The following is a 24,850-nucleotide window of genomic DNA, read 5'->3' on the forward strand; positions in this document are numbered from 1 at the left end:
AGAATTCTCTCTACAATATCTATATTTTTAAATATAATAAAATAAATTTAATAAATTTATATTAAATTGGTTTTAAAGTGCACAAATTATGTAAACGAAAGCTTGTATACGTAGGGCACTATATAAAATGTTTAATATCCCTTTTATTTAATATTAATTCCCTTGTATCCCAGAAGTAATAACACGAGAAAATATCGCAGAGAAATTTTTAGAGAAAATTTTTAATAAACCAATAAATACATTTGATCTTCATAAGATTGAATTAAATAAAGAGAACACAGTTTAGCATTGGTTGCGTTTATGATTGATGGTTATGTTATAATAGATAAGTTGAACAAACAGGCAGCTGTAGTTTGAAATTGATTACTCTGAGGGTCAATTTTAGAAAAGAAAATTACAATAATAAAATTATTCGAATATGTAACATAAACTTTACAACATTTCGACTGCGTGTTGTTCATTAGGAGCTACCCTTGCTCGAATCGGGCATGTATTTTGATAGAATATTACACGGTTTTCAATAGTTCTATCCCATTCTAACTACAAATTTCACATATGATATTATGTGGAAAAGGGTCCAAGTTGTCATTTCATTCATTCATTTAATGTAGCGTAATATTTTCACATGAAATTACACAATTCATTTTGATATGAGTCATTATTAATGACTTATGTTCCAATTATCTCGAAAAGTAATGTATAATTTTATTAAATCAAAAGTTTTATGAAAAAATATTTTTTTTACTCGCCTTTTTTACATTTTACGTTGCAATAATGAGTTTTTATTGTTTTCGCTTAAATTTTTTTATTATTGGCAATTTTTCATTAATTTTATAATTTTTTTGTAGTCTGAAAATTGAGTCCATATTGATTTCATTTTGAAAATATTATTTTTATTTAAGGACAACTTATTTTTACCATCAATGAAATTTTGTACGTTGGCTGATGTATATGCGTTCTGTTTTGTCATCTTGAATAAGTCCTTGGGTATTAAAATGTGTATATGCATACAATATAACAATATTTTGAAATTGTCTCGATTTTTGGAGGTTTCAATTAAATTTTCTCAATTTAACAGGAAATATTTGATTTTTTTTTTGATATTTTAGTTCTAGTAAAGACCTTTAATTAAACAAAATTAAATTATTAGATTAATGATATAAATAGCAAAAAAAATATACACATATATACATTTATAAATTCATATGTTCTTTAAATTTAAAAAATGTCAAAATGAATAAATTTAAACCACAATGAAATAATAAAAAAAAAATGAGAAATTTATTTGAAATAATAGACATTTGAATTTGATTATAAAAAAAAAATTAATAAAATTTTTACTAATATATTTAAAAAAGCAATCATATTAGCTGTATATATAGTATAAAATAGGAGTTATGCAACAACCGAAAAAAATATATAAATAATTCATTAGGTATAAAAAAATCGCGGTATTTTTGTTAAAAAATTCAAAAATTAAAAAAAAAATTGTGTTCACTTTGGAAAAAAATAGTGCAGTTGGTCGATTCAACTATAAGGTATGTGCAGGTAAACAGATTATTCATTAAAGTATTATATTTAATGGCCATTAGTGTGTTGCCGGACCAACAATCGTGAATTTAATTGCAACCACTTAATGTGGTTGCGTCGATAACGGTTGTTGAGGAAAATATTCAGTATAATTACTTAACAAAAATATTAATAAACAAGGTAAGAACTATTAGGACTTATGTAAAAAATCACAATAAATTTTACTCAACTTGTAATCCCTAGCGGTATTCCGAGCACAAATGCCCTTAAAATGGGAAATACGTATTATTAGATTATTAGAGAATATTACATCCTACAATTGTACGATTTATTTCTATTATCTCAACTGCTCCACAGGCCATATTTGAAAAAAAAAATTATTAAATATACTGAAAATATGTAAATTATGTGCATATCATAAACGTTATCACAAAAAATAAATTCGATTCTACAGGTACGCACATTTTTTTTTTCCAAAGACCTAAAACCTAAAATTGTAAAACATCAAACTACAATTGTTACAAACCTCAAACACATCAAAAATTTTAATTAATTAACAATGATTTATTAGTTATTCGGTGATATTAATTGGATTTTTTGGTTTTCCCTCTAATTTACGTTTATTTTTAATGCTATTTAATTCATCATTTTTTTTTTATTATTTACTACACACACATAGTTAGTGTTTATTTAATAATAAAATATTTTTGGTTAAAATTTTAATAAATAAAATAAATAATTTGAAAAATTTTAATATAAAAGAAATGAAAATATTGTCAAAAAATATTCAAAATATTTTCTTATGAATTTTTAATTAGTTTTACACCTACATACAAATGTATATCATGCATAAAAAACATTAAAATTTAATGTCATAAAAATTAGGTATGAACCAATAGTTTCAACTAAATTTCTTTGTTGTCTTATGCATACGAAGTCTGAATTAAATTGTAATAAAAGTTCTGAAATTAGAATTTTCTTATACAATGTATAGTTCGCAACTCAATTCTTTATTACTCTATTTTCCAATTTGAAATAATTGATGATGGGGTTGATTGTAGATTGTTGAAGAGAGATATAGGCCAAGGAGCTCCTCCCCTCCGACAACCGTAGCCAACCATGGCTTATTGCAGCTCTCAGTACAACAGTACTGAGAAAGCCCCGCCTAAACAATCTGTAGTTTTTGACAGCCAGATCAGGACAGGTACACAGAATATTTATGGCCGTCTCCTCGTCATCTTGCCAGAATTTACACAGCAGGTAATGGGGTAAGAATGATTCTATATATAGTTCCTCCAACATTTATACTCACTGAATTCGAGCAACTTGTGAAATTTGGAAGATTGCAACTTCGTTGCCAGGAACACGAACACAGTTTACCACTATTTCGTTTTTCCCACTTTCTTTTTTTTCTTACATTTCCCCAAAATATTTGTTTAGTCGTCCTCTCTATAACATTTGAAACCGCGCTTGTATTTAAAACTATCACTTTGTTCTAACTCTTTAAAATCCCTCCTGTGCTCTGATAAACTTTACTTTGATTCTTTTCTTTGTGTTTGAAATACAATCTCTTGATAAATCAAAGTACTATGGCAGTTTAAAATCAAAATCTTTTTAATCAACTTTAATAAAAATATTATGATAAACAAAAATTAGAGACCTATAAAGAATGGTACAGAGAGCAAGACGAGGATTATAATAATTTGTTAGTAATAGAGTTAAAAGGATCTGTTACTTTAAAACAAACCGTATAATATAAATTACCTTAATTTCTTAATAAAAACTTAGTGGAATCTACATATCTGTTAACTGTTTTCAAAAACAATCTGTGCTCCATTACAAAACACTTACCTGCAAGTAAAAAAGAAATACAATAAATATTATTAAAAAAAATATTGTCATATTATGTAGATTTGAAAAATGTTATTAATTTTTTCAAGCAAAAAAAAAATACTGTTTTTTGTTACGAGTGTAAAATAATTTCCTCCTTAAGCTAAAGAAAATTTCCTTTACATTTCCAATAAAAAAAAATTCTTACTGCTTGACCTTTGCCGATAAATACATATAGACTCCTATATGAATAATGTATATTAAAATATATACAAACATATTTTTCAGCATTGACAAAGCGCTAGAATCATTACTGTAAAATCAAAATGTAAATGTAATTTTATTATCGTAAAGAAGAGAGAGAAAAACTGCTATATTTGTTTTAGACATTAAACAGCATTGCAGTAAATTGAATATTACATTTAAAATGAAAATTTTCTCACTATCAAAAAATTTTCTTATGCTTTTATTCTATTTCTTTCCTATGTGTTTATTTAATATTCTTTTCTTTTTTTTAAAACAATAAATCATAAAATTTTTGAAGAAATCTGATCTTAAACGACTTTTTAAACTAAACAATTTTATAAGGTCATTTTAGAATCAATAATTTTAACAAAATAAATAAATAAAAATTTTATAAATTTGTACAGAAATTTATTTTAGAAAAATTGTTCAATTAGAATTATAAAATTTTTGGGAAAAGGTTAGTTAGGATGATTTTGGTATACAAGTATCTAAGATTGGCAGAAGTTAAAAATTTATAGTTTAATAAATTTGTAAATCTAAATGCTCCAACTCTTATAATTATGCGGCTTCTACGGAAAAAATAAAGTGTTTGACAGTGTCTAAAACACCACTAAGATGCAAACTAGTAGCCCATGACAAACTGATTGAGCAAATACTCGTAATGTGCTTTAAATATCATGGTGTCAATATTGCATCATACATAGATGCATTTAAGCTCTGAAAACAAAGATTAGGCAGACAAGGCATCGTTAATCTCTGGATGCTTACGTGACGCCATTTGAAAAAACAAATACTTAAGTACAGCTGAGAAAGTTCGAATATATAAATCTCTTATTCTTGAGCGATTCTAATTTATGCCCATAGAATACCGAGCAGATACCGCAATAAAAAAGCGGCTACTTTGAATCACAGAAATGAAAACTCTACGGCAAACAACTGGTAAAACAGTCAGAGATCAAGTCGGAAGCGCCGATATCAAGAAACAATGTGATGTGCAAGTTGCAGTTCATTAGTCGAGAGAGAAAAGCGTGGTTGGAGTGAACATATAGGAAGAATGGATGAAAATAGGCTTTTTGAAATTGCCTTTAACTATATACTACAAAGTCATCTGGATGTCCACCAAAAATGTGGCGAAATTGCTGCACAAGCCAAACTCAGGAAGGTACTGTTCAAAACAGGGCGTACTCGTAGTCCTTTAATAGGAAGAAACTGGTTATATTAGTCGTATTATAATGCAATACAGGTCTATTATGTTATTATTAATATTATTCCGTCGTTTAAAACATTAAACCTGTTGGCCAGTTCATTTGTAGTAACCAAATTACCGATTTAATCTTATCGTTAATTACGAGAATAAATTTTAATGTGACGAATTTTTAAACTTTTAAAATAAGTTTTAAACTAAAAACTTATCTTGAGAGAGAAACATAAAAAAAAGATACGATACTATGAATGAAAGTCTACTTTGTGTAAATATTTCACGATAACTATGCGTATAAATTTTCTAAAGAAAGCTTTGAGATATTTCAGGAAGAGTTGAAATTATTCTATGTATATGGAAGGCTTTCTTTATAATAGAATTAAAAGTATAGTTTTCAAGAACAGAAAGAAACAAATAAAATATGGGTTAGGTAATACAGTCATACTTACTGAAATTCTTGAGACATTATTTATAATATAATTGAAGTTCACTTTAAAAGGCAAAATTTTATAATAAATAACGTAAGACGTAAAACTGAAAAAAAAAATTGGCACGAGATAATGTAAAAAGTACCCATATGTTTTATTTAGTTCTTGATTTGCTTGCGGCATACATTATTTCTAATAGATTGAGGCTACAAATTTCAAGTCACTTTGTCCTATATCGACATATACATGTACTACGCGTTGGCTCAAACATACGCGGTATGGTTGAAGATAAAGAATCAAGTTTTTATTTAAGATGAGCCGGAGAGTGCCACATATAGTTAAAATATAATTAAATTTACTGATTGTAGGGGATATGATTAAAAAACAATCCGATGTTCACAACTTATTATATTTTGTATCCAGAGAAAAATTACAGATTTTTTCTTTAACAAGCATAAGACCCTACCTCATAAAATATTTTTTTATTAAATGTCATAATAATAATCCAAAAATTTTCGCCAAGCCAAATGTATTCTCATAGTAATAAGTTATTCTGTCATCAATTAGAGTAAAATTTCAAATATAATTAATGGTTTTATTTCAATTGCAATAAATCGAATTTTGTATATACGATACAACTAATAAGAACGTAAAACTCTTATGTATAATCTTTAAAATTATTTTTAATAAACTTACACATAATACCCATATTTTTCAATCATTACTGATATAAATAAATGACAAGAGTATTTTTCTATTTTAATATTATGGAATATATGCTTGTGCATGGAATAAATGGCATTCGCCTGAATAACACTAGTAGTAAACAGATTATTTTCTAATATGAAATGAACGTATGTATGAGTGTACATGGGCGAATGTATGTCAATTATTGGTTCATAATTTTTGTCAATATTTAAACAAAAATTTCTCATTAATGTAAGTTTTCTAAAGTTAAAGACACTTATAATTTTATTTGCTATAGGTTAATTGGATTATTGAAACGAATAAAATTTTATCGTATATTTTATACAAAATATTTTGTGATAATTATATATAGCTATTTATTATAATTTTATTTACTTTTTCATACTTCTACATTGTATATTGTGTATAGTATGAAGAAACTCAAATAAATAAAATAAGTAAAACAAAATGAATAAGTTACTAAATTGAATAACATTCAAAGTTCAATTATATACTCGTATATTATAGATTACGTTTCAGTAATTTCGATAATTATATGTAAAATAGAATTAAAATCATGGCAGTATTGTTCTCATATTGATTTTTCGACATTATGATAGTTTAATTCCGAAAATTGGTTTAAGCTTTTTGAAAAATTTTTATGTTAATAAATATTTCATCTGTTAAAGGAAGCCTTGATATTTGAGGAATACGTCTTACGAAAATATCGCATTCCGGAAACAATTCTCGAAGACAATTGTGAACTTAACAAAATATGAAATTTTTTAAGAGAAATATTGCAATAATTTAATTTATAAGAAGCTTCGAATAAAACTTGTTGAAGAATTTTTTAGTGATATTTTTTTGGTGATACTACAAGTTTAGCATTATATTTGAAAACTTATTTTTCAAACAGCTATTCTAGCATTATGTTTTCACTTTGGAACCTTGAAGATCAATTTTCAAAAATATGTATTTCCTAGCACAAGTGTCACAAAACCTTTCGAAATTTCTCTATTCTTATCCTATTTCTACAACAATAACTTCTGAATATCTCTATTGGTTGTCGACCAAAAATTTTAACCTAAAACAGTCAAAACTAAGAGGCCTACTCAAAAAACCCCTAGTGAGAGCTAACGTTTGCAACAATTTATGTTATTTAAATAGTGTAAGGGCTCGTTCTAATCTTGTCGTTCAAATTACATTTTCTGATCCGATAATTTAATATTAAATTATCAACATTCAGGAATTTTCCTTATTTAAATTCTACTTTTTTCAACAGCATAAACAAATTTAAAGTAGTTATTTGTTTTATTTATAACAACCCCATTCTTAAAATTTATCAAAATATCTTATTGCATATTACCACATATTAAATAATTTATTTATTTATTAAAATGTTATGATTTCAAAATTACTTAAAATCATATAATTTGTGGGTTATAATTTGACATATAATAATTAAGATAAAAATTATTTTAAGAAATCCTGAATGCTGTAATAATTTTATTGCAATTTATAAATATGTATGTACAAACATATTTCTTTCAATAAAATTAAAAAGTAAAAATATTTATAATAAACACTCAAATATTTTGTAGTTAATGAAAGGATAAAAATTACAAGATGATATTATAATTATGATCACATTCACATCACATCAAAATTTTATAATTATTTTTTAAAGAATAAATAAGAATTCATATTTGTATACTCGTATATTTAAATATTATATAGATAACACTATAATGAGTGTATATACCCCACTTAATGTCTAATGTGTGTGAATAATTTTGTTCTTTTAAGAATATTTTTAAGGATTTACTTAAATTAACATTGCCTATATAACTATACATATAACTAGATAATGAAAAATTACTAAAACAAAATTTTTCTTTTCTCCTGTTTTTAATGCGCCTTTCCGCCCGTATACAATCTCTGAGTATTTGAATGAGAAAAATTCATTAGAAAATTACAATATGCTTAAAATCACAACATCTGCAACAAAATATATTGTTCATATATAATAGAAGTGTATATATGCACTCATATGCAGTTGCAATACCTTTAAATAAACTTCATATACACATTCCTTATAAAATATATTTTAAAGAAAAGCCTTTTTAACATAAATTTTTATTATTTAAAGTAATTTTAGTTTAAAATTTTAAAATCTAAATGTTCGTATATACTTTCCTTTTTAAATTATTATTTTGTTTTTTATTCCATAACATATTTTCAAAGAATTCTAAGAAATGTTCCTTTTGCCTTTTTATTTTATTTACTAAATCTAATATATGCATATATAATATTAAAAATATATTGTGTGCATATTTGCATGAATATTTTTTATTGTATATAAAATTATATATATAAATATATATATGTTATATTTGGCACGAGTTTTTAAATTGCATGTATACACATAATATACATACGTATACGTACGTACATACAATAATAATAATAATTTAATATATCCTTTTCAACACAAACGCATAATAAGAAATATAATTATTAATTTATTGATATACAAGTTAATATTAATATAAATATATATATATGTATATAATATATATATTATACACTCCATTTATTTTATATCAAACCATAAATATTACATATAATTGGTATATTTATATATATATATACATTTTATATATGTATACGAATACAGTAAAACCAGACATGAAGAGTTGAAAGTTCAAGGATTCATTAAAATTTAGAAAAGAGGTTAAGCTTTAATACTTATTTTTAAAATAATTTCCTCTATATATAAATGTGTTATATATACATATATATATACATATATATATATATATATATATATATATAAAAGTAAAAAACAAATATATTATAAAAGTTTATGTATATAGTGTGATTTATTGTTCTACTTTAATAAACACCATCCTTTATATGAATTCAGATGCGTATAACTACATAAAAAATCTGATGTGGTCAGCACATAACCGACCGCATTGTGTAATGTCTAGTTAAATGAAAGTGTTACAGAATATTATAAAATTGTCTGTTAAATACTTCTTTCCAATTTTTAGGACATTAGTAAGCTTATAGTTAACATACTTAGAAAAATGTAAATTTGGCTCTTATTAGAGTTTCGCTTTGTGCTACCCGAATTCCCTGAAATGCTCGCCAGTTAGTTTCGGTAACAACCAGAACTCAAATATCAAATTTCAAGAAATTCCATCAATTTGTTCTGTGGATATGGTGAAAACTGTAAAATCGGCCCGCAAATCAGTTCTCGAGTCCTGATCTTTCCAAAAAAGTTATATGTTCATTGCTTTAATATGAGGAATTCATATATTAAATTTCAATGAAATTGGTTGATTATTTCTCTTTATACACACAAAAGTGTATGTTTGGCCCGTAGTAAACGTCTAGTTGCCGATGCCTGATCTTTCCAAAAAATTTACATGTTCATTGTTTTAATACGGGGAATTCATATATTAAATTTCAATGAAATCGGTTGATTATTTCTCTTTATATACACAAAAATGTATATTTGGCCCGTAGTAAACGCCCAGTTGCTGATGCCTGATTTCTTCCAAAAATTAGGAATTTTTGCGTATGATCGAGCAAAGCTTATATATGAAATTTCAAGTAAATCTGTTGAATACTTTCTTCAAAATGGTGAAATATGTAAAATCGGCCCGCAAATCCGTTTTCGAGCCCTGATCTTTCCAAAAAATTTATATGTTCATTGTTTTAATTCAAGGAGTTCATATATTAAATTTCAATGAAATTGGTTGATTATTTCTCTTTATATACACAAAAATGTATATTTGGCCCGTAGTAAACGTCTAGTTGCCGATGCCTGATTTCTTCCAAAACATACGAATTTTTGCGGACGGTCGAGCTGAGCTTATATATAAAATTTCAAGTAAATCGGTTGAATATTTTCTTCAAAATGTTCAAAAATGTAAAACAGGCCCGCTAAAAAGTGCAGTTCCCGAGGCCTGATATATACCAAAAGTTGATCGATCCGTGCCATGGTGGAAACAAACTTACATATAAAATTTCATCAAAATCGGTTCAGCCGAACTTGAGATGCACGCGTGCACACACAGACCGACAGACGGACAGACCGACAGACCGACAGACCGACAGACCGACAGGTTGCTAAAAATAGTTTATTTACACTTCCCTACTATGGAGAAGTACGTTCCCACCGAAAACTCGATATGCAAAATTTGTTGCCATCACATAACCTACCTATTGTTTACACAATACGGTCGGTAAAAATAGTTTTATATGTATAAGAATTAAATGATGAATTTATATTATGTTTTAGTAAAAATCAGCCATGGTCCTTATAATAAGCGATTTTTTCGTAGATTTTCTTATTTAATATTTAAATATCTTAATAAAGCATAATTAAACTGCTAACATATAACAGTTATTTGAAGGTGGCTACATTACGAGTATCATGACTACATTACAAAAAATCATCATTTTAGCAGAGTCCACATGCTAAGTTTTCTAATAGTTACAATATTTACAACTAATGAACACTTAATAAGAAATGACATGATCCTGAGGCATCTGTTCCTTAAATAATAAGTATTTCTTAAATTGATTACAATATCTGCCAATGCCTGCTAGAATTCCAAATTAAATACATGAATAATTTTGGTATGAAAATAATACCTGCTCTTTTTATTTATTTAATCTTTTAAAAACCATTCATTTTAATTGTACACCTACATAATATGGCAGAAAAATTGATGAAATAAAAAGAAATCATATCGGAATTTAATCATAATTTTCAATTAATTTATTTAATATAAACTTTTCTTTTTTGCTTTTGTTCTAGCAATTCTATATTTTTAATGCTAATTATTACTAGAATTTTTCTCTATTAGACAAATGTTTATTTAATAATTTTTATGGCTGAGAATTATAGAAACAATAAGAAAAAAATGTGTTTATAGAAGTGTGTGTATAAAAGAAAACTCAGTTAAAAAAAAAAAACATTAGTTTTTAAGTATTAACCATAATGAATATTTTGGGTAGTGTTCGTTTTAATATTCTAAAGTTAATGGCGGCAGAATTTCGAAGAGTTTGAAGAAAATTACACTGAATTTATTTAATATTTAATAATGTAATAGATTTTTTCGGGAAAGTTTTTTAAAATAATAGTGCCTAAACATTGAAAAAATTAAATAAATTTTCATTTTATTGTAGATTTTAAGTAAAACATGTGAACAGTTTTCGAAAAATCTTCAATAACTAATAAAGATTTACGAAAACTAATAAAGATATTAATATGAAATTTTGTAAACATGTGTCTAATGACATTTTACATAATATTCTTAAAATTTTAATGGCTATAATAATGGAAATAATAGAAAGATCGGGAGGCTCCCATACAACCCTGAAAGGTAATATTAAATTTTTGAAAAAATTATAAAGCTATAGATTAGATACACGAAATTTGGCAGTAATATGCACTATTATAGGTTAGAAATACCCGTGAAGTTTTTGTGGAACATCCTACAAGTTCGAGTAGCTACCATTCAGATTTTTATACCCTACACCTTAGTGAAGGGTGTACTTTGAGAAGGAATTTGCAACCATTCAATTGGAGTCGTCTGTATAATAAATAACATGTAAACGATATTCTTGTTGAACGTAAAATTCTGCGTTTACTTGGACAAGTCTGTCGATGCGTCCTTCTGATTTACGATCAAATGACTCAAACTTTAAGAATTTGTTCTTTTTCTGCCAAGAACGGTTGCTATTATAATTGGACCATTTCAAAAAATGGTTTCTAATAGCTGCCATACAAATCAGAAACATGATTTTGGTATTGTCATAGTGTAGTGTAGGGTATAATGCAGTCGTTTAAAATAATTCAGACTTTCAAACGTTTTTGCTTCAAAACAATTTAAATTTATTTTATTGTATTTTACGAATATTTCCCGGACTTACTGTCCTTAATGAATAGATTTGAAAAAAAAAGAAGACGAAAAATGGTGTATATTTGAAAGCGATGGAAAAATCTTTTTTAAAAGCGTAAAATTTAACAATAATAAAAAAAAACTTTTTTGCAATTTTGGCTTTTTTTTTGCTCTTTTCTCTAATTTTCTTTTAATATTTTTTTTTGTTGATTCTGTTGCTGCTGCAACAAAGTAGAACATTACAAAGCTCAACCCAATTTTTTGATTTTGTTTTATTTTTCTACGTTTAGCTTAGACCTCTAAATATATTATACGTATATCGTTGAATACATTTTATGTAAGAATGTTTATCATTTTTCATTATTTTTCACATAGATATATAAAAATTGTATTTGTATATAACGGTATAGACATTCTTTTGTTTTACAATGTATACAATTATTTTAAACAATATGTTCTATATTGAAATATTCATCGAAATAAAATCTACAAAGAAACAAAAATTCTATAGAAAGCAGTGCAAATCATTCAGTCAATGCTTAGAATATTCCAGGACAATATAGAAAAAATAACAACAATTTTCTTTATTTTTCATTTTTTTTTCTTGTTTTCTTTTTTTTGTTTCTATTACAATATGTGCATTAGATCGGCGAAGTCATATAGTGTAATATTGTGTGCTATAAACATTTATGTACACCTATATACATACATGCATGTGTACATTATATGTATAAATGAAAAGGAATGTTCTATATATACAATATAATTCGAAATTTGCAATGTTTGTATGTAGGCATACATTCGTAATAATAATGACAAAGATGAAAAAGAAAATAATAAATAGTAAAGTGCATTTGGCACAGTTTACTCTAAGGGAACTTTTCATTCTTTTTGATTCTCAAATGTCTTGTAATTTTTTATTTTAAATTTTTTTAATAAATACACAGAATTTAGTTGAATAAATTCTTTGACCAGTAATTGGAAATTTTAATTTGATTGTATCAGCAGCGAAATAATTAAAAAATCAAAATAGTGACGACACTTTAAGGTTTGTAGTAGTAATTCAATAGTTTTTGCAACCATATTTCCACGTCTTTTTCATACACAATTCTGCACGATTTGTTTTTGCTTGTATTCCGATAAAGAGTCCCATAACAAATCTTTAGCGTCTCTTATATTCTTCTCTCTTTTTTCCAGACAATTCCCACTACTCTAGTTCATATCAAAATCAAATTTTTTAATAATGAAAATACGGCTATTATGATGATTCGCCACAGTTATTCCACAATTTGTTCTGAACATTTTCGGCTATTTTTTAGACGGTTTGTATCTCCTATAATATATCATCAATTATTTAAAGATTCTAAGAGTGTTATATTGGTATCCGAATTTGAGTAATAATTGAATTAACTTATATAATTAAAGAAATTTGTAGCAATTTCAACTCTGTCTATATTGTGATGTCGCATGCTAATTGATTCAAAAATTTCTCTTAACATTCAGATTCATTTAATATTTTTCAATTAGAAATCATTTAGAAAATAAATTTAACAACTCGATTTACATAATTTTACGTAGAAAAACTCTTCTAACATCATAGTTAAATTTTGCTAAAAAATAATTTTCTAACAGTCTTCTATGTTTCACTTTTCGAAATGAGATTTTTCGTCGAAACTCCTAATATTTGTTCATATTCTAATGAAAATTTAACGAAATTCTTCGACGCCATAGATTTTTCTAATTACTAATCTAAAAAGAGTAACATAATACAATTTCAAATTTATGATAGTCGGTTCAAAAGGAATTTTGTAAAACACCGAATACAAACAATTTAAGTGGAAAAAAGGGCTGACTAAATATGACTATCAGATTGAATGTGGTGTCTTCATATATATAAATTGTATTTGTTATGCAATATAGTTTTATTATATTATGAATTGTTATATACAGTCTTAGACACAATATGTATGTATGGTTGTGTACTCAAGTATTATAGAAATATTTTATGTACATATAATGTAATTATTTTATATGAAATTCTATATATGTATATTTGTATTTATATAGGTAAAACATTGATCAATATTGAAATTTCTATTATGGTCTGGTGAACACGATTTGTATTGAGTTCACCCACATGGCTTGATTTTTATTTTTATTTCATTTTTTTTTTTATTTATATTTCCCTTTTTTTTTTCTTATTCAATAATATAATTTTTTTTTTTTAACAATCGGATTTTGATATCCTGATGACATGATTGTATTGAAGAGATAATAAACTAATTTTTCATAGTTTATTTTTTTTTGTGATTTTTTTTTACCGTTTCGCTGATAGTCTTTTGATTATTTCCTTCTTCTATTATTTAATTTTATTATATTTGATTTTTTAATAAATAAGAAATTTATAATTTTTATTACTTGATTTGTTGTGTACTGAATAAAATGCTGAACAAAATATAAGGCAAATGGTGTAGAAAATATTTGGTGCCTATTTTGCTTTCCCTTTTATTTCCATCTTGAAGCATTGAAACGTGAAATGCTTTTACACCACAATGATTAAAGATTGGTTGCAGTAGTGTCAACATTTGATAATCAAATAAATAGATCTTTGAGAGTTTAAAACAAAAATCAAAAATTTTAATAATGTTAACTTGAAAATTGCATACTTTTAGGGGAAATATTAGATTCTATGCAATTTCCTGTAATTTAAAATTTTGTTGATTAACTTAGTTAATTTGTTTTTTTTCTAGACTAAGTAAATTACAAATGGTTCTTTCCTTTCCTTTTTAAATTTAAAAATGAGTGGCAAATTATTTTAAATGCATTAAGATAAATCAAGTAAGAGCCAGTTGGTGCGCGACAGATACGAGCTTAAAAATTGTAATTTTCAAATCTAATTTAAATTTTCTATGAACTAAACATAGGAAACATATGCTTTTTAAAAAGAAATGTGTACTCTGAGACAGAATTAATTAGCAATAGAATAAGCTTGCAGTTAGAAATTTATTGGAAGTCTGGTAATATAAAACTTATAGTTTTTAAGGTCTTTCTCTAAATTATGACTGGCTTATGATTTGGAACGAATACAACGTAAATTTTGTAAAACAACTTAGGAAAAGAAAATATTTTCTATTTGAATTTTAAACAAATGATTGAGTCACAGTTGTTAAAAAATATATTTAATACGGCTATTATGGACAACGTGTTTTTTCTCTGCTAATTTTATTGTTCTTAGTTCGATTTATTCCAAATACAAACCATTTTCAATAGTTAACCAATAGTTAATAATAGTTGTTAAACATTACATAAAATTCCTGCGTTGTTCTTATTAAGAATCGTGTTTTTTTTTAATCTAACTGATTAATTTTTATTTTTTGAGATTTTTATTCATTTTGCCTCTAAATTTTTAATTTTCTAATCGGATACAATTTTTGTAATAGTTTTTTTTTTTTTTAAATTATTTTGAATAAGTTTTGCATGTATATAAATTTCAATTAATTGTTTTCGTATACGAAATTAGATTCTTAAATTAGCGTCTATCAGTAAGCATTCATTCATTTTTTTTCGTATTTTTAAATATTTTTAATTTATAAAGTTCGTAGCCCTATTTCAATGAATGCAATTGTACATAAACAATTGATTAAATATTGAAGCTAATTGAACGGTTTCTGTTAATTTCTAATTTTCGGAATCATTTATCTTTTTCTGGATTTTTTTTTATATGTCGCCCAAATTTTTGGTTTGTTTTTTTTTGTTTCTGCTCAATTGATACCACAGCAAGCTGTACAAATAACCATATACATACACTTCGTGGTAGATTTCATAAAATGCATTACAATATTTTTTTTTTTTTTGGAATAAGTACATGTGAAAATTTATGATGGAGAAATTTTAGTAGGTATAATAAATTTCATGATTAGTTTGGAATTTAAATTCTGAATATTTAGGGATTATATACAAGAATATTATATAATGTTGTACTCGAAGCCATTAAAACAATATGTTTCTTACTTACATTTACGAAATTTCTTGAAAATTCTATTAAAATAAATAAGAGAAAATAAATCTTTCAAGCAACTATAAAGCAGATGGGTGGCGTGAGCAAAAGTACGGGTTTAAGAACAATATTCCTATTCAGTAAGAAGTAATGAAAATTTTTTTTTCATAGTCGCAGGTACATGAACGGTGTTATAAAAGAATTTTAATCAAATAAAACGAGAAACCCTAATGAGCAATCTGAAACATATTGGCTTCAATGGTGTTTTATTTTAGTTTTATACTTAAGCAATGGAAATGCTGTCGTATAGCACAGTAGTATTCTTAATAGATGATGGTCAATATTGACATCATCCGTTCTAATTCAAATTTACCACGTTTACTCCTAAACTGCTTCTCAAATGTGTTTTACAATTTCAATTCCTTATACAATAGTGCATTCAATCATACAACATTTAATTTAATTTTAATGAATCTTCTATAGAGAATATCACTAAACTTTTATAAAATTCGAAAATGTATCAAAAAATCTTTGAAAACAAAGTTATGCACATATTTTTGAATAAATATCCTGAAGTAGGGACCAAAAAATTTTTGAATTTTTTTTTTTTATTTCGTTTGAAAAATTGATATTCAAATATCATGATGACGCATATATACCAAAAATGAATTTTATTTTGTCTCAGGAAAGGCAAAAAAAAAAAAAAAATAGAAAAAAAAACTATAAAAAAAATACTGAAATTTTTTTTTCTTTCTTCTTTTGTCTGTGTATATTTACATAACCTAAAAATATGACAAAAACAAAAAAATTATTTTCAATTGTAACTTCGTTACCTAGCATGTGTTTAGAAATGGTTAAAACAAAGTCATGTAAACGTAAATATTTATACAGACTAAATGAAATGGGCATAGTTTGAATTTTAAATAAAAAAAAAAACACAAGAAAATTATAAAAATCAAAATTAAAAAAAAAAATACAAAAAATTGAAAAGAAAACAAATATCCAAGGACGAAAACAAAAAAAAAAATTTTTTTTTGAAAAAGAGCGAGGCATAAAAGCTTTCCGCCTAGAGTTCCGTTTATTCCATTTTTTTTTCGTAAATTCAATAAAAAAGATAAAATAAAATAAAATTACTGTAAAATTTACACAAGTTGGTTGTTATTTCAGATTTTCATCAGGTTTTTGTGGATTTCACACAATAAAATTCAATTCGACAGATTTAAAAAATTTATAGATGTTTTTACTGACTATTATTTTTATTTATTCAATATACACACCACCGTATACATATATATATATATACATATATATATATATATATAAGTACCAAAATAATAAATGTACAACTGAGGTTGTGAAACAATTCAAAAATGCCTTTTTACTTCAATGTTTATCGAAACGTGACTAAAATTTTTAAATTATTTTGCAGTGTCCAATGCATTGGACATACAAACAATAAAAAAAAAATAATATTTAATTTTGAAACTTTGAAATATTTAATTACAAAAAACTACATACATATATAAATATAGAAAAAAAAAATAAAAAAAAAATTTATGTTTTTGAAAATATTATTGTTAACCATCAAAAATGGCTGAATTTACAAAATTCAAATAAAAAAAAAAAGTTTTGATTTTAGTTTAGATAAGAAATTCAATGTTGTAAATTAAATTATAGGCGTATATTTGACAGAAAATTTCTTTTAATTTTCGAATCGATAATAAAATTTGGTTGGTATTCAATAATAAAATATTTTTGAAACAAAAATTTTACAATAGAATTAGTTTTATTCCTCACCAAATTATTGTTATAGGTAAAATGAAGATTTAAGAAGACTCGAATGTTTCTATACATTCAAGGAAGAAATTAAAATACTATTTAATTAATTATAGTTTTTATAACTACATTATGACATCTCTTATATGCTGCAATAAGAAGGAACCGACCAATATCGGCTATAGATTAATAAAAAATTTTTCCATTCATTATTTTTAAAGTTGGGTCAAAGCAATGGTTTGTAAAGAAGCCATTAGCCTTCAACAAATGAAAATCACTGCTTCGAATCTTAATTTCATTAATATTTCATATATTGTATTGTATAAAATTATATAAAACTATTGCATATATTTAGGATGAATAAAATTGAAAGAGGTGTTAAAATAATGTTTGAATTGAATAAAAGTGCAAAAAATAATTATATTTTTTGATGGTACGACATTTTCCATTAACATACCTCATTTACAGAAATTTGAGAAAGTTTGCAAAGGAAATATACCGATTATTCGAATTTTAAGAATTTTCAGTGGCGATAACTTTAATTAATATTTAAAAATTGCGAAAATTCCAGGCTCTTAAAGCAAAAATATTGAGATTTCTTTAAAAGAAAAATACAAGCACTATTTTGGAATATTAGAACTTTTAAAAGTTGCAGCTTGTATTTTAAGTAATTTGTAAAATAAAAATTTAATATTCAACTAATTTAAATAATTTCGCATTTCAGTTTGAATTATACATAAAATCCATACCCACTAAATAGCCTTGCTATATTTAAAAAACATATTTTTCTAGTTAATTTAATTATTAGAAAAATTTTTAAGTTTATGAACTCTAAATTTAACTATAAACTCTATATAATTAAAAAATAAATTAATATAAAATTTTTCATTACTTATGTAGGTCTTTAATTCAAATTCATTTCAAATTTATTTATTCATTATTTAAGAATGAAAAAAAAAATTGAATTAAAATTAAAAGGTAAGCCTTATATTTTCTCTCTTTTTTTTCAATATTTTAACATTATTTTATGCAGTAATTTTTATTATAGTTTTGTTTCTATTTTTAATATTAAAATTCCTGTATAAAAATAGGAATAAAATCACAGTAAAATATAAGGTAAAAATAAAAAAAAACAAAAATAAATTAAATAAACATAGTAAGTAATAGTACAAGTTGAAACTTTTATACACGATACACATAAATAGTTTACATAATGAAAATAATTAGAAGAGAAAAGAGAAAACAGAAAAAAAAAATAAATTTTATCTTCAATGTTTTATACATTTTGTTATACAAGATTCAAAAATAAAGAGTCAAAAAAGTTGATAACTTTTCTAATAGAAAAGTTTAAATTAAAACAAAATGAAATATAAATGAACAATATTTTTCTTCTCCTACTTTTTAAATAGAAAAAAAAAATAGAAAATATTGTTTATTCATTACAGGTACACACAAAACATAGAATATAGAGTAACTTTTTTTTTTCCCTCCTATTTAAAAATAATAAAATTTGAATATTACAAGTTTTATTCGAAAAAGAAAAATTGTTATAATTATAACACGTTTCAATAGATGAGAAAAAAAAAACTGAAAGAAGGTTGAAAATAAAATTTCAATTTTATTTTCTTATTCTTTATAATTTTAATGCAGAAAATGAGCATATAATTCTATAACTGTTATATACTTATATACTGTAAAGTATAACAATGAAAATAAAAAATATGTTTAAAAGCAGCGTTCCCACTTGGATACAATTGTATCCATTTGGATACATTTTTGCTTTAAATTTGAGCTTGGATACAAAGATACTCAAATCTGCTAAAATGCCGAAATTGGCTACATTTTAAAATTTTACTGAAATATGGATACATTTTTTTTCAAACACTAAATAAATATAACAAGACAGTTAAAATGCTGCTAATATTAAATCGCGAAGTTGCTTTATCATCAATAAATGTTATTTGCTGGCTATTCTAAGCAGGTTTCCGAATTTTTTACAAGAAAGTAAAAAAGATACTTTATTAACTGCCTCTTCCTGTATTCAAATTTAGAAAATTCATACAAGAACGTACCAAAAATATTTTAGTGTTAGCTAGATGTAATAGAAAATGCATTGGATGTACATATTTTTTAAAATTTGTCCGTTTTCATGGTCAATCGTCTTTACCGCATAGTTCAACAACTACAGAAGGCATATATACATATTTTTTTTCTGACCTTAACTTTCACATTTAAAATATAATAGAAGTTGTATGTGATTTCTTAAAGAATTTAGTATAAATAACAAAACTCATATTGTGGAATAAAGCAAATTAATATTAATTATGGGTTAATTTCTACAAAATAAGACGACTTATTATAATAATGCTATTTTACGAGGTTGGATACATTTTGGATACATTTTTTTCTCGAAATTGGATACATTTTGTTTTTTCCGAGTGGGAACACTGTTTAAAAGTATTTTTAAGGAAGAGAAAATAAAAAAAAACTTCTCTCTCTCTCTCTCTCTTATTTGGGATTTCTATGCTATTAAACAAGTTTTAATTTTTGTTGTTGTTGTTCTTTTTAACAATATTAATTTTTATTATCAATTTTAAAAAGTATAACAGAATTTTGAAACTTTTTATTGAAAAAGAAAAATGTAAACATTTTCCAATGGTTATAATTGTAAAACAGTAGTTAATCTTAATAATAATTATTGTTATAATATTCGATATAATAATAATATACTCTCTGTTGATTTGAATTGAAAATATTTTAAAAGTTTTTCTCTTTTAATAAAAAGAAATCTCTGTAAAATCTCAAAAAATATTAAAGAAAATTTATTATAAAAAATTAAATAATATGATAGTTTTTTTTTTCTAAATTTTAATTATATTAAATAATATTTTGTAATTTTATGGTTATGCTATATTTATATTATTATAGAATCAATATAAAGGAGTCATAAAAAGACAGTCTTATATCACATACTTAAGGGTTAAAAAAATATCAGAAAAATAATATAGAAGCGAAATATAAAAATGTTAAAGGGAAGAGTTTCATTCTTTAATATAATGTTCCATGCTTTAGCAGTTTTCCAAAAGAATTTTGAGAGAAAGAGCTTATAAATTTTACTCTGAGCGATCGTCCATCCGGTCTGTCGGTGTGTATGTTTCTAAATTTCTACACCTTTGAAGATAGAAAGTCGAAATTTTATTCTTGAATTGGTCTTAACTAGAAAGTTATTTCCGTAAAAGAAAATTTTCAATTATAGCCCCTCAAAGTTCTAAAAAAGCCATTTTTTGACTACTTATTGTAACGAAACTATAAACATTTCTAAATTTTTGTGACACGTAAAAAAAACGAAATGGCCGTTAAAATTATCCGTCCAATTCAACCAACATCTGAATGCTTCTTTCAATTTTTTCTTAGTTTTCCTTTTATTCATCCTCAATGTACGCAATAGTTTTATATATAATTTGGTATATAAAGAAACTGTAATGTAGTAGATTGTTTTTACAAGCATTTGAAGGAAAAAGTGCTTCCTTACAAACTATTGGTTTGACTAAAATTTATTGTAGGTCATGTTTATGAAACATTGAAGAGATATGCGTGAAAATGGAAAACGATAATTTTCTATCAAAACAGAAAGAAAATCATTAACGGCAAAGGAATATGTGTGAAGAAGAAATATGAAGAGAAATTAAAGGACTAAACATCTTTGCAGATTAGAAGACTTTGAAAATCTTAAAAAGTTTTATACTCGTAATAAAACTCAGATAATTTGTTTTTAATTCTTCCTTTAATAATTGTTCTGTTGCTGAACGCTTCGTTTAAATTTAGTTCGTGTTAAAATGACCCTAGTTGCTGGGTTCTGAAATACGCTAGTCATCTGTTCAGTATATTATTTAATTAATTGATTAATTCATAGAATTCCATATAGTTATATAACCTTCTTAAATTAGAATTCTTTCAAATACTCTAAATAACGTAACTTATTTAGTGTAAGTTTGCTTAAAAAACAGGGCAGATTTTCAAAAACTCTCAACATATTCAATCTATTTCTGTTTGCTTTTTGTATAATAGCAATTTTTATAATTGCAATATTTTGTGTATAAACAATTACAATTATTATTCAAATTATACACTAAAAATTCCATAATATGAAAAGAAACGTGTGATTCTATACATGAAAATTTGTGTTAGTATAAGTATAACCATATTAAATCAATTTTGGCGCCAATGTATTAGAAAACAAAAATTCAAAATCTTATTTAATTAAAATTCCAAAAAGCAAAACGCTTTCAAATTTCATTAAATTTTCTTCTTCACTCTAGCATTGATCATACCTTTGCAAATTTCTACCAAAAAAAGTACGATACTTTTGTGTGACTCTCACTTCTTATTCTCAAATTTATAAAAAAAATTCCTATATTTTTTCAAGTTCTCTCCCTCTCTCTCTCTCGATTTTGTCTCTTTATAGATTAATTTTCAACTCTTAAATTAATAAGAATTAATTTTATAATATCTATAATTATTTTTAATAGAATTTTGAAAATAAAATAACGTTGTTGTATCGGATATTAAAATAAACACAGAACCCGTTTTAAAAGTAAAGAAAATTATTATTTTTTTTTTATAATTATTAAGTTTTTAATGATTCCAAATAGCAAAAAGATAAAATTATATGTGTGCATGAATATTCAAAGAGGACGAAATCAAAATACTTTAATAGCAACAAAAATAAAATAGCAACAATTTTGAAATACTTATAGTTGAGTCTTGAATTTATTATGGAATAAATTATAGTTTAAATCTCGGATACTTAATAATTACACACGAACTTTTAAATTTTACAAAAACAAAAAATATTCTTAGCTCTCTAGCTATGTATACATGTATAAATATAAGAGCATACTGTTATACATAAAATAAAAAATAAAAAAAATATCTATATATTTTCCTTTTTAACAAAAGGAAAATCCTTGAAGATTTCGTATATAGACATCCTTGAAAATATACTAAAAAAAGAATCTAATGAATTTTTTTTATAATTTTTTTTTTTTTTGTAAATTTTTTTTGTGTTTATAAACGAAAAAGTAATTCGAATAATGGCTAAGTTGCCCTCAAAGATTTAATTCAGCAAAATAAGGATAATAAAAATTTATATCCTTATAGTATATAAAACTATTTATATGTATGTGTATATGTATCATGTGTGTATATGTATAATTGTGTATGATTTTTATATTATAAATGCAAAAAACAAATATTTTTTGATTTTTATTTTTTTTTTTTTCGTTTATTATGTCTAGATTTTTTTTTATTATACGCGAGTATATGAACACATATACATTCATGTATGTATGTACATTCGCTATATATTATGTTATATGCAATACTTATTTATATTTCAAAGAAGGAACAACGATTTGAAGTTCTCAATTTGAATAAAGAAACAAAAAAAAAAAAACAGAGCTACTGAGACTATAAGACTATTGTTTCGAACTTTGGAAATATTTTTTTGCCATTTTATTTTTCGCTTGGCTCAAATTTTATTTTTGTGTTTGTAAATTTTTTCAATTGCATCTTTTCGGTTGTTGTTTCGCTCTTTTTTCGCTATTTTTTAATATCACCAAAACTTTCGCCATTTTCATGTTAACTGTATTTTTTTTTATGAAATTTTAGTATTTCCTTATTTTTTTTTATTAAATTTAAAAAATAAATAAAAAAAAGCGAGAAAATAAATATAAAAGCGCGAAAAAATCGCTAAGGTTTATGTCATAACATGGAAAACTTTCTCACGAGAATATTTTATATACATTCGTTTTCCTTAATTTGAAATGTTCACCATCAAATGCTGTGTGAGGGTGAAAAATTTAATTTTGTGATAAAAGATGAATTTTTTAAAAGAATTTTCCATTTTTTTCCGCATTTCTTCCAATATATCATAGCATATTATGTATACGCGCACTTTTGGTATGTTGATTGATAGGAAATCTACACCACTACTCTATAGGTATACACTGCTCTTATACTCGAATACACGTTAGTGTGACGAGGGAAAAAAGCACACAAATAATAATAATATATAAAATGGATTTTCTCATATAATTTTGTCTTTGATTTCAAAAATTAAGTTGTTCTATGAATATATAATGGAGACAGAGCACGCATTTAACTATAAATGTGTTGTAATATGGAACACACGTTAAAAATGTGGGTGAATTGTGAGTGATTCAGAAAGAATTCCAGTTAAACTATCGATTGATTTTGATATTTTTATTACAGTTATGTTATAATTTTTTTTTTAATAAAATAAAAGTTATTGCACATAGATGTCGCTTTAAAGATTACGAAATTTCTTTCTTTTTTTATATTAAATTGTTTCTTTTTTCTTTTTCTATATTTCTCTTTGATGTTTACATAGCTAAGATTTCCCATATGAAATATATATGTACATTTTAATAATACATATGAATGTACATATGTGTGTATAACCATAGCTTCATGCTTTAACGCATTCGAATTTAGATTTTAATTTAATCATATTAAAATAAAATTTTGTATGGAATGGATTAAAAATTTTCAATCCTAATATTATTTTGAGTATATAGAAGATGAAATTCATGTATGCATGTATTATAAAATAGCCTTGCCAAATTTACCAAGGATTTTTTGAAGGAAAAATTTAACTCTAATTTTTTAGAGTACAACTTCTGTAATCTTGGCTATCTAATCTTCGATCGTTAGCTCTTTGTTTTTGATAAAACGGTTCCCGGCATAAAAGGTTTTTCTAAAACAAAATTTTATATTGAATATGAAAAATTTTAGCACTAATATTACTTTTAAATTTACGTAAACTGTTGAAATATTTTATCTCTATTCACTAAGAAATCGTCATTTGGCTGACTTTTCAAAACAACTTCTATTTGCATTTTGACGGTACATATAACAATGTTCTGACATATCCTGTATAATATTTCTTGCTTTCCTTTTCAAGGAAACTGGCAACTCTAAATCTAGGGTAAAATAAAATCAATTTATAAATTTATTAAAATATTTTTATTCAAAAGATCGCCGCCACACTATTAAGATTAATGAATATTTAGATTGAGAGGAGATTTAAGAGTTATAAATTAATATTTTTGATTTTGAAAAAAAATTGATAAATGGTCTTAAATATTAAATCTATATAAAATATAATTCATTTGATTTTAAAATAAAAATTGTGGTATTTTAAAATTTGTAT

General features: G+C 24.6%; 1 long non-coding RNA gene across 1 annotated transcript in view; it reads right to left on the reverse strand.

Annotated features, from left to right (window-relative positions):
• Positions 1–3,105: 3,105 nt before the first annotated feature.
• The window catches only part of LOC129607082 (uncharacterized), a 112,273-nt gene continuing 90,528 nt past the window's right edge, over positions 3,106–24,850 (reverse strand). The window contains exon 3 of the long non-coding RNA XR_008696794.1: positions 3,106–3,381. This is a non-coding gene — a long non-coding RNA (uncharacterized LOC129607082). The remainder of the gene's footprint in view (positions 3,382–24,850) is intronic.

The sequence above is a fragment of the Condylostylus longicornis genome, unplaced genomic scaffold, assembly GCF_029603195.1.
Source record: "Condylostylus longicornis isolate FDR11 unplaced genomic scaffold, ASM2960319v2 ptg000026l, whole genome shotgun sequence".
Lineage (NCBI taxonomy): Eukaryota > Metazoa > Arthropoda > Insecta > Diptera > Dolichopodidae > Condylostylus > Condylostylus longicornis.